Raw genomic sequence first — 11635 nt, forward strand, 5'->3', positions numbered from 1 at the left:
CGGGTGGGTGACGTGACGCCTTCGTAACATTGGTTAAAAACCTACAAAACTCTAATTTTTCCTCATGAAAACAAATGTCAATAAAGAAGATGTGGTACATTATGTTTCATATTAGTCTTAGATGAGAAGAAACATTTTTGCTAAGATTAATGTAAAGGTTTATATGCCAAATATCCTGCGGTGTGACTGTAACATTAATGAAACCTGGAATATAATATATATATAAATTAACCAACAGCATTTTGAATAATGTATGAAGCATTTGGCATGATTGCATAAATATTAACTTGATATTAAGATATTTGAATGTGAAAAAAATTCAAGACAGTAATATTAACTACAAGTTCCATTTCACACAAATTTCGTCCTGTGGGGTTACATGTATGTCAATGTTGGTGAACGGGCAGCTGCAAGGTCAACTACAAGGGTCTTAAAGATTAGCTCCTAACCAGTCAGTACCTCAGCTATTGGAGAGTGGTCTGGAAGTTTAAGGTGACTCTTCACCTCTTAATAGGCGGCCTATGTCTAAATATTGCAATGTTTCTGTCACGCAATGCTTAGGTTCATTTTATGGTGTCCTGTGGTGTGACTGCTCTTATAGAAGGGGGAAAAAGTTTTTTTATAGGCCTAAATGAAAACACATATTAAGATTAAACACAATATCATTATCTAGTTAGCATGATCTCAGAGGTCAGTCATGTATACAAAAGGATTAAAAATGGCCACAATGCATTGACATGCAGTGACATGCTTATGCAATGTGTTACTCAGTCCTTACTTGTTTTTCATGTATCATGCAAGGAATAAGGATACCAGGAGATTTATTTGTCACATTCACACAATTATTACAAGTAATACAGTGAAACAATGCAGTGAAATCACAGTAATCTGCCTGTACAATGCATAGGCGTGTGTGGGGGTGCGGGTGGGTAGTAGTGTGTCTGTGGGGTGGGGGTTAAAGGAACAATAGTACAAAGAGCATGGGGGATATGTTTGTGCAGAATATTAATCATTTTATTGTATCTTACAGAAATGTCACACCAAGGATGTCACACCGCAAGCCACATTTCCCCAAAAATGGCAAAAATAATGTGAAATTCCACGGACCACTATGAGCTTTATTTTGTTCTATTTTTTTCCAAATTTTCCCATCGTTTTTTTCAGGAATTGGAAAAACTTTTACGCCCTTAAACGTCAACCACCCACACACACATGCACATGCATATCCACGCACACGCACACACATGCACACACACACACATGCACACACACACACACACCATCAACATCATCATTATCATCATCATCGGGAACCTTGTTAAGAGATTAAATGTTTAGGCTATGTTTTATGTTCACCCGCTTAAAAGGAATGGATTTGATCATGTATCACCACTAATTCCTAAATATTCATTGGCAATCTGCCTGATGAAGGTAATCGCCGAAAGCTTGCAGCATTCAGTAAGCTTAGACTTAAATTGTGCAGATTTTTTCACTAAATCCTGCACCTTTGCCACAGATGAGCGGTGACCGCTGACTCATGAAAATATGTTTATTCATCATGACATGGAAATGTAGGCCTACACTTTCCCTACTGTAGCCTACCTGAATAGGAGGATTCTCCATGTCCATTTTGAATTAGACACCTTTGACTGCAAAATGTACTGTGTATCTTTGGTCAGACCAGTAAGTATGAGTTTATTACTTTGTGAATTTTCATGAAAAGATCAGACTTGTGAACGGGAAGCATTCCTACACCTTTGAACATTGACGTCTGCCAGAGCAGCAGTGGCACCTCAGTTGACCTCTGGCCCTATGGGACTTTCTCTGTTACAGGAATGTTGCTTAAGTGTTTACACAACAGCTGTATTTGGACAGCAGGTAGCTATTAACACATCAACAATATTTCCACATACACAATAGTCTGTTGTTTGTTGTTGTATTTGTGCCTGTTGTCACCAGTTCTGTCTTCTGCCTTCTGTTATTTACTGTTTGACAAACTGACAAATTTCCTCTATGAGCAATAGATGTTTGTTAACATACACGTTTGAGAAAATAACGAATTTCCAAGATGAGGCAATATATGTCAATACATGATTGTGTGTCTGGCTAGCTATATAAACACAGATGTCACCACAGCATAGACACAGAGAGCTTCTCCAGATTCACTTGACAACACCAAACCTTTGAAGAGGAAACATGAGGGCTGCCGTTGTGCTGTACATGGCTCTGCTGATGCTTGCATATTTGTGCAGTAAGTGTGGAATTACGTCATAATAAGACATATTTTTTCATGTCTAATTTGTTTTTAGTTTACACATTCTGTTTGTCATGTTCCTCTAGCATGTTATAGTTAAAGCAACCACCTTAGCAACAAATCCCCTGAAGTTTTGTAGGCCTATTGCGGATGTAATTGCTAAGTTTTCTGAAATCAATGAAAATTGCACAAGCTTTTATGCTGCAGGTGTCATGTCATGTGTCACTGCCTTGCCAGTCATGGACGTCACATGCCTCTAACACCGACTAACCCACCTCCTACTTTTACTATCAATGTTCTGCAGGAAGCACTACGCTGTAATAGTGGTAAACAAAATGTTGCTTGTTTGTTTTCAGCTGCGTATGCTGCTTGCCATAACGGTAGATGTGCCAAAAGGTGTGGTCGTGGGGAACATGTAGACCGCAACTCACACTGTGGTGGAGGAAACAAGTAGGTTGAGATTTCAGAGACATTTTACATTTTTATATGATGTTGAATGAATATGGTATTAATCATGCATGAAATTATTGTTTTTTTCAGATGCTGCGTTGAGGACGGCTGGTGATGGAAGCTGGAAGCAGGACTGGTGGTGGAAGCATCATCTTTTTTTCAATCAAATGCTTGGAACAAAACAATGTGCTATCTGTGTCTGAATAAACAATCAACAATATATCTTTGACTTCATGCATTTCTTTTTGAACACTATATAACGGAATGAACGGGGAGGGAAGTAGGAGGAATGTAAGGAGAAACTCAGTTCAAACTGCTGAATGATTCTTTGAAATATAAAAGTTTGCAGAACAGTGTAAGGCGATGTCTAGACTTCAGGCCAGTACAGTCAGAAAAAAAAAGATTTGCATAGGCCAATAAGAAACCTCACATAAAGTATTTAGGGTGTATCTCAAAAAGTGTAGGCTATTCTTGGCAGTTGGGTAGGCTCAAAATAACACAACATACTTATCTACCCCTGAGCAAAATATAAGGACAAAATTATTACCGGTAGCCTATGTGTAGTGCACAGCAATAATGAGTATACTCCTTTTGAAAAGTACATTTTTAACAATATTTCAATAAGCAGTTATAAGCTGTTATTTCCTAAATGTCTATAGAGTAAGTTTAATACAACATTTGTTGATGTTGTTTTGGTTTAGGCACAGTTCGGCATATTTATAGGTTGGTGTACACACATTTTTCACTGACAGGTTAGGTTTAGGAATGAGTTTGGTTTAGGCACAGTTAGACATCGACCTGCGGAAGTGGCATCTGGCATGCTGTTATAAAACACATTTTTCCACTGACAGGTTAGGTTTAGGAATGAGTTTTGGTTTAGGAACAGTTCGGTTGGTTTACACACATTTTTTCACTGACAGGTTAGGTTTAGGAAAAGTTTAGGGTTAGGCACAGTTTGACATCATAGTAGCCACTGTAACCATAGTAACCAACCATGACATGCCAACCGTGATGGTGCTTGACATGCCGTTAACTGTTGTAGGCCTAATTACAGACCTAGAATACAAATGCTTATATAATAATGCTTAGTATTAATAAATATGATCACACTTATTAATAATAGTTAGTATAAGTCTGTGGTTAATATAAAATCAATGGACATGCCACTGCGGCACTTCCGCATGTCACTGGCACATGCCACATGCCACTAAATGATCTAACCCCCTCTCTGAAAGTGCCAGGATGATCCCCTAACAATGGCGGAAAAACACAGTGCTTGAATGATGGACACTGCACGCACTAAACGGCCACCATGTTGACAATGGCATGGAGGAAACGTGGTGTTCAGTTCAGTAGAAGAGTTTGGTCAACAGTCTCTTAATTCTGTGAGTAATGTTGCTGAGACACCAGCCTTTTCATGCCAACCCAAGTATTGTATGTGTGATTGTTGCCCTTTGGGTTGAAAGAAATGTAAATACGAGCACCAGACGCTGTGCATTGTAAACAGTAGCCAACCAATATTTTGGCGAGCTGATGCTCAGCCGTCACTTCCAGCGAGGGCACAGTGCATAGTGCTCAAATTTTTCCACGACACTATGCACTGAAGACCTTAGTGCACTGTACGCACTGTGACACAAGTGCGTGATTTGAGACATAGGGCATGTAAGTCCAGCACTGACTGCATGGCACACCTTTGTACTCCTCTCTTGGTTACCACCACACATGACACCATCAAAAGCAAATTTGTTTATCTTGGTGTCATCAGACTAGTTCCAGCAATCCAAATAGGGCCTACTTAGTCTATTTGTCTTTGATGAGACCATGATAAACACATTTGCTTTAGATGGTGTCAATCATGTGTGGTGGCAACCAAGTGAGTAATGCCAATGCCAACACAGCCTTCTCAATACATGGGGCAGCCATGGCTCAATAGTGCTGGCCTTTAGATCAGAGGGTTGCAGGTCCCACCCTTCATCCATGGCTGAAGTACCCTTAAGTAAGGCACCTAACCCCACATTGCTCCAGGGACTGTAACCAATACCCTGTACCAAGAACCTGTAAGTCGCTTTGGATACAAAGCATCAGCTAATGTAATGTAAAATGAAGATACTGGCTCATTCGACATAAAAACTCAACATGCAGCCCCCATTTTAGTTCAAAGTCAAATAAAACGGACGCTCTGTTCAACTGTCTCCACATTTAATGTCACCAAGTTGGTTGGATATGGACTCGATGGGGTCAAGAATTATTTCTTTTCTTTTGCTTACTATAGAAACTAAATGTTAAAGATTGTTGAACATTTTTCAACTTTTGCTGTTCCTAAACTTTTGCACTTCAAAGAATCATTCATCACAACTTTTGCCGGCATTTTGTTCTTTGGTGTCGAAAAAGAAAGGCATAAAGTCGATGCAATATCATTGTTAATTGTCAGTTTTATTCAGACACAAATAGCATATTGTTTTGTTCTAAGCATTTGATGAGAAAATAGATGATGGTGCATCCACCAGCAGTCCTGCTTCCAGCTTTATACCTCACCAGCCGTCCTCAACACAGCATCTGATAACACAATAATTCCATGATTTTTAGGCCTCTCACAATCATATGCAACATCAGTAAGTAAGTAAGAATATACATAAATACATGAAAGAAATTCCACTTACTTGTTTCCTCCACCACAGTGTGAGCTGCGGTCTACATGTTCCCCTGGACCACACCTTCTGGCACATCTACCATTATGGCAAGCAGCATACGCAGCTGAAAAAGGGAAAACAATGATTGTATTTAGGCCCACAACATATCAGTATAATAAATAAAATGTAAGAATTTCTCAAGTAAAATCAAATGTGACATAACGGTAGCCTGACATGTCTGATTATGAAACACTTACAGCACAAATATGCAAGCATCACCAGAGCCATGTACAGCACAACGGCAGCCTTCATGTTTCCTCTTCAAAGGTTTGGTGTTGTCAAGTGAATCTGGAGAAGCTCTCTGTGCCTATGCTGGAGTAACATCAGGGTTTATATAGCCAGACACACATCCATGTATTGACATACACAGTAGGCCTATTGCCACATCTTGGAAATGTGTTAGTTTGTCAAACATACATTAACTGACATCTGCTGCCTCGTCTAGGCAATTTGTGAGTTTGTCAAACAGTAAATAACAGAAAATAAAAAAACAGAACTGTTGACACAAACAAAACAGGCAACAGAGTAGTGTGTGAAATAGGCTATTATTGAGTTGCTAATATGATACATCTGAGACTAGTGTACATCCAAGGTCATTGCTCTCAATCTCTCTAAAGAAATGTTTTTGCGCTTCAAAGTTTTATCAAAAGTCTCAGTTTTCCTATTTTACACATGCACATGCGCACGCACGCATGCATGTACACTCATACTCACACGCACACGCACGCACACACACACACACATACACACACATGCACGCACACGCACGCACGCACGCGCACTCACGCACACACACAGTCACACACACACACACAGACACAGACACACACACACACACACACACACACACACACACACACACACACAGACACACACACACACACACACACACACACACACACACGCACACGCGCGCACACACACACACACACACACACACACACACACACACACGCACACACACACACACACACACACACACACACACACACACACACACACAAATATTTAAGAAGAGGGCACACCTGTATAACACAGCATTAGACTTTAACATGTTGACTTCCTACCCCAGCTCTCAGTGACTCAGTTGAACTCTTGCCCCCAGGACTTTCCCGGCCCGCTATCTCTTCAGGCATTCACAGGCAGGTTGCTTTCACATTTACACAGCAGCTGTATTTGGGCAGCAGATAAAATGTGAATTGGTCTAACCTTTGCTATTAATCTCATTAAAAAATATCACAGCTGCATTTTATTCTGACAACATAGAGGCCTATTTAGAAAGTAGAGGGGATTTAAGGTTTTGATGAGAGTTGTTCCTGCATGGGACATAAAGTTGTGGAGATTTAGATATGTGTCTACTCCACTTTTTTAAGTGAAAGCCCAACTGGGAAACTCCAACTCCCATTGTCATTGTGACACAGCACTCCGCAGCACACAAGTGTTCTCTGCACACTGCACACAACAAAATTGCATTTATGCCTCACCCGTGCAAGGGGGCTGCCCCCAATGGCGCCCCAAGTGTGCAGTGTGACAGGATGGTACCATGCTCAGGGTACCTCAGTCATGGAGGAGGATGGGGGAGAGCACTGGTTAATTACTCCCCCCACCAATCTGGCAGGTCGGTAGTCGAACCGACAACCTTTGGGTTACAAGTCTGACACTCTAACCACTTACCCATGACCCCTCACTTATCCCTGTTGTCAACATTGCTGTCTTCAGTTTTCTGTTATTTACGGGTTGACAGACTGAGAAATTTCCTAGATGATGTAATAGAAGTTTGTAAATATGTATGTTTGACAAACCAACACATTTCCAACATGAGGCAATATAGGCCTATATGTCAATACATGGATGTTTGCCTGCCTATATAAACCCTGATGTCACCACAGCCTAGACACAGAGAGCTTCTCCAGATTCACTTGACAACACCAAACCTTTGAAGAGGAAACATGAGGGCTGCCGTTGTGCTGTACATGGCTCTGGTGATGGTTGCATATTTGTGCAGTAAGTGTCAAATTATTTCTTAATGCTGTATTTCATGTCAAAATTGTTTAATTTAGTCATTCTCTAGTTTTATGTTACACTGGGTTTCTCTCAGAAATGCATCTCGGTCACCTTGATGAGAAACACTTCGGACCTTATAGTGCTCTGAGATTTTGTATAGAGAATGTAATTTATAACATTTTCACTACAAAAATTGTAGGAGCTCTTTATTTGCTCACGCAAATCAACCCGGCTTTAATAACAATGTTCTAGAAACTGTCATGCTCTTAATAAAATGATTTGTTTGTTTGTGTTCAGCTGCGTATGCTGCTTGCCATAATGGTAGATGTGCCAGAAGGTGTGGTCCAGGGGAACATGTAGACCGCAGCTCACACTGTGGTGGAGGAAACAAGTAGGTAGAACTTCCATCCATCCGTCCATCCGTCCATCCATCCATTCATTCATTCATCCATTCATTCATTCATCCATCCATCCATTTATTTATATACTTACATTTTATTGCCCTTTTACTACTGATGTTGAATATGACTGAATGTGGTGATAATAATGAAATTGCTGTTATATCAGATGCTGTGTTGAGGACGGCTGGTGATGGAAGCTGGAAGTAGGACTACTGGTGGATGCATCATCATCTTCTCATTAAATGTAGAAAACAAATCAACATGCTATTTGTATCCCAATAAAGTGACATTTAACAATATTTCTTACAATTCTGTCTTTCTTGTTTAACAAGTGTGGTTATGGTCATTGTGGTCACATATTGATGTAAAAGTTATAAGGTATAACAATGAATGGAAGGAGAATTAATTTAGTTCCAACTCTGGTGAAACATGTGGAGAAAAAGAACAACGGAATAACCAAAACAAGCTGAGAAGTAAATAAAGACTACTGGAAAAGGGGGAAAAGAAAGTAAAGGGACGAAGAGAGAATAATTAGGTGTGTGTGTTTGTGTGTGTGTGTGTGAGAGATTGAGTAAGGCAGAGGTGTCAAGCTCAGGACCAGCATCTTGCCTGTGGTGTCATTTTATGTGGCCCACAAATGTGTATCATTGACCCAAATAAACCATAGGCCTAGCAATTTTACTTCAACACAACATTTTGTGAGTCACAGGAAATGTGAGTGGGTCCAGGCCAGTGTAGTAGCACACCCAAGTGCATCAAGAGTGATATCTCCACAGTGGCAGAACAATTGCACACAGGGCCCCAGGGCAAACCACCTATAGGGCCCCTCCATCGGCCTGCCATGGTCACAATAAGGCAAATGCCCTACTTGCCCCCCCCCCTACAGCTACCCCCCTGATGTCCTACTCATATACAACAGAACATGTGCAGACCCACACGAACTACCAGCTATGATGGAAATGGTAAATGTGTGCATGCTAGCTTGGGCCTGCCCATACTGGCTGTGATTTTAAATTCTCCTGAGATAGGCTAATGGGTGAAATATGGGAGATTAATTCATTTTGAAATGTATTTTTTGTGTTTTTTTGTTTGTTTGTTTTATCTAATGTAGCATTTACTGTATATTGACCCTACCACAAACATTTTTGAAATAAGGATAAATGCCCTCCTCTTTGCCTGGACACGTAACAGAGTGAAATGTTCTATTCATCAGTGTGACTTGAATATACTCAGAAAGAAGTGTGACTGACACAATATGTAGGACTTCAGCTCTGCATGACTTCCCCCTCAAAGATCAAAATCTCAGAAATAAAGCCTACTTTACGCATTGTGTTCGGGTTGCGAAAAGGACGTTTCTAGTACCCATATCTACAAATGTGGTCACAATATCTTTTGTGGTCACTCAATACCGCTCAATCATTACAGAACTGAACAGGTGAAAATGGAATTACCAGAAACCAGTTTGAGAAAGTCCACCCAATATTTGGTCAGTATCCTTGTCGTTTTTATTTCATTCCTTTTATTTAATTTAGGACCACCACACTTCCCAGATGAAGCAATAGAAGGCTGGTCTTGTGTAAGGAGAGTTCCTCGGCCTATAAAACCCTGCTGTAACCTCACAGGCACATTACAGACAGCTGCTCCAGATTCACCTGACAACACCAAACCTTTGAAGAGGAAACATGAGGGCTGTTGTTATGCTGTACATGGCCCTACTGCTGGTTGCATTTGTTTGCAGTAAGTAATTTACAGTAGCCTACACAACAATTCCACTTCCCTTTGCATTTTAACCATTTGTTGACATTCATGCACATACTGTATGCGGGTCATATACTACATCATGGTGTTGTTCTTTGGCTTTCCCAGGTGCCTACGCCGCATGCCGCAATGGAAGATGCACTAAAAGGTGTGGCCCAGGTGAACGAGAGGACACCAGCTCACACTGTGGCGGTGGAAACATGTACGTTTATTGTTGGGGAAAACTCTTTGATGCCATGTTCATGACAGCATATCCTACATATTTTTCATTCATTCATTCATTCATTCATTCATTCATTCATTGTTTCAATGTGCATTGATATTGTTAAATGCTATTTCTTCAGATGCTGTGTCGAGAAAGACTGATGAAGGATTTGTCTGAATGAAGACACCGGCTGGATAGATATTCTGACTGTTCAACTGTATGGCTCAATAAATATTGATGAGTGCTTCATAAAAATGTCTCTTTTCTGTAACCACGAGTAAAGGCAAAATAATTCAGGCTGGATGTTTTAAGTCAGGGACTGCAACATGTAAAGCAAGCTTGAAACAAAATTAGACCTACAAGAGAGAGGGATAACCTTTTTTGGCCTTCCCTATTATTCTGCCCTTGTGTATCATGCAATCTGCACACTATTTGTGCAAGTCAATCTTTGTTCTCCCGTCCTTTCCTGTGGCCAGTGGCTTCTTGTATCAGTGTTGCCCCACCTTCGTGGAGAAAACAATGAAGTGTCCCCGCCATCAAACAGCACAGAGTAACTTTTATGGGGGCTTTCTTCCATTATTCGCCATCCTGATTACAAAAGAAAAATTACCTTTGAATCATGTTCATGCATATTGATTAAAAACTTTGATCATCAATGGCACCAAATCTCCCCATCAGGAGGCCTGAGGGCAAAGGAAAGGATGGAGGACAAAGATTGACTCAGGATCAGTGGTGGACAAAGTAAAAGTAAAAGTAAAAGTAAAAAAAAGAAACACAGTTTCTTTCCAACACAGGTAACTTATCTAAGTAAAAAGTAGACCAATGTACTTGTCTTACGATAAGCTGATTCTGCACGGGTTGGGTTGAGTTTGTGGTGGGTCCTTGTTAGGTTTTTATTGTTTTTCAGTAATAACAAAGTCTATCTCAATAGGTAGGTAAAATGGAGTAAACGGTGTAACAGCTATGTAATATCATGTGCTACTGTCGTAATTACACCACGAAAGTACTTTTACTTTTACTTCGTCCATCACTGCTCAGGATGCAGTGGAGCAACTCATGATTCCAATACTCAAGTTATCATGAATGCTCCTCCAATCCATCTACCAGAAGCACTGGAAATGTTGTATTGTAATTATAGTGATGGTAACTCAATTTAAGATCTGGAATGAGCAGTGTTATTAGTAGGCCTACCTAGTATGTTCCATTCCAGTATCTGTATACTCGTGCATCTTGCATAATGTGCACAGAGTATCAAAAGATAATTTGGTTCTTGTGAAAGGGACACCCTAACATTAAACACATCTTGAACATACTTGAGCAGATAACTTGAATAAGATTGGATTGGATGTACTGTATAATAGGCCTACATAGGGTCTACTCCACTTGTATCGCTATTCCTCGTTGACATTCACGTCACAGACTTACTTGTAAACATAACAGTCTTCATGACAGAGGTCAAAGAGGCAACTTTGTGAAGGAATGTGTCAGACGGACCAAGACACTTAATGTGTGGTACAGCACATCATCAGTACCTCTTTAGAGACCACAAGTGGTGTTAGAGCTTACTTAGCTCATCCTCCTGATAGCCAAATCAAAAATAGATGCAGACATAAAACTGTCTGGAGCTCACTTTTAGCCTGCCTAATTGGCATCTCTTGTGTCAACCGCCACTAATTTTGGAAATTGACCTGATATTGGCATCCCAGTCTATAAATGATTTAAGACAAGACATCTCCCAATGAACTCTGCACGTACTGTGTCGGGGGAAGTGAAGAACATTAAGTGAAGCACTTAAGATCCATTAAGGATGTCTAAAGCCGTCAGCCCAGTCATTACAAGGCCGAGAATCTACGATCAAAGGTGTAGGTTTGGC

At 40.4% G+C, this 11635-nt stretch overlaps 4 long non-coding RNA genes across 4 annotated transcripts; 3 read left to right on the forward strand and 1 right to left on the reverse strand.

Moving 5' to 3' along the window:
• Positions 1-1863: 1863 nt before the first annotated feature.
• LOC134452120 (uncharacterized) lies at positions 1864-2924 on the forward strand. Its single transcript, XR_010035377.1, has 4 exons — positions 1864-1878; positions 2111-2251; positions 2611-2704; positions 2795-2924. It is a non-coding gene; the product is annotated as an uncharacterized LOC134452120 (long non-coding RNA).
• A 2194-nt stretch (positions 2925-5118) lies between these two features.
• On the reverse strand, positions 5119-5702 carry LOC134452119 (uncharacterized). The gene is made up of 3 exons (XR_010035376.1): positions 5592-5702; positions 5365-5458; positions 5119-5260 (listed from the first exon to the last, which is right to left on the reverse strand). It is a non-coding gene; the product is annotated as an uncharacterized LOC134452119 (long non-coding RNA).
• Positions 5703-7269: 1567 nt separating this feature from the next.
• Positions 7270-8098, forward strand: LOC134452121 (uncharacterized). The gene is made up of 3 exons (XR_010035378.1): positions 7270-7398; positions 7696-7789; positions 7966-8098. It is a non-coding gene; the product is annotated as an uncharacterized LOC134452121 (long non-coding RNA).
• Positions 8099-9228: 1130 nt separating this feature from the next.
• On the forward strand, positions 9229-10017 carry LOC134452122 (uncharacterized). The gene is made up of 4 exons (XR_010035379.1): positions 9229-9285; positions 9433-9536; positions 9666-9759; positions 9902-10017. It is a non-coding gene; the product is annotated as an uncharacterized LOC134452122 (long non-coding RNA).
• The last annotated feature ends 1618 nt before the right edge of the window (positions 10018-11635 follow it).

This window comes from Engraulis encrasicolus, chromosome 7 (assembly GCF_034702125.1).
Source record: "Engraulis encrasicolus isolate BLACKSEA-1 chromosome 7, IST_EnEncr_1.0, whole genome shotgun sequence".
In the NCBI taxonomy this organism is placed as follows: Eukaryota; Metazoa; Chordata; class Actinopteri; order Clupeiformes; family Engraulidae; genus Engraulis; species Engraulis encrasicolus.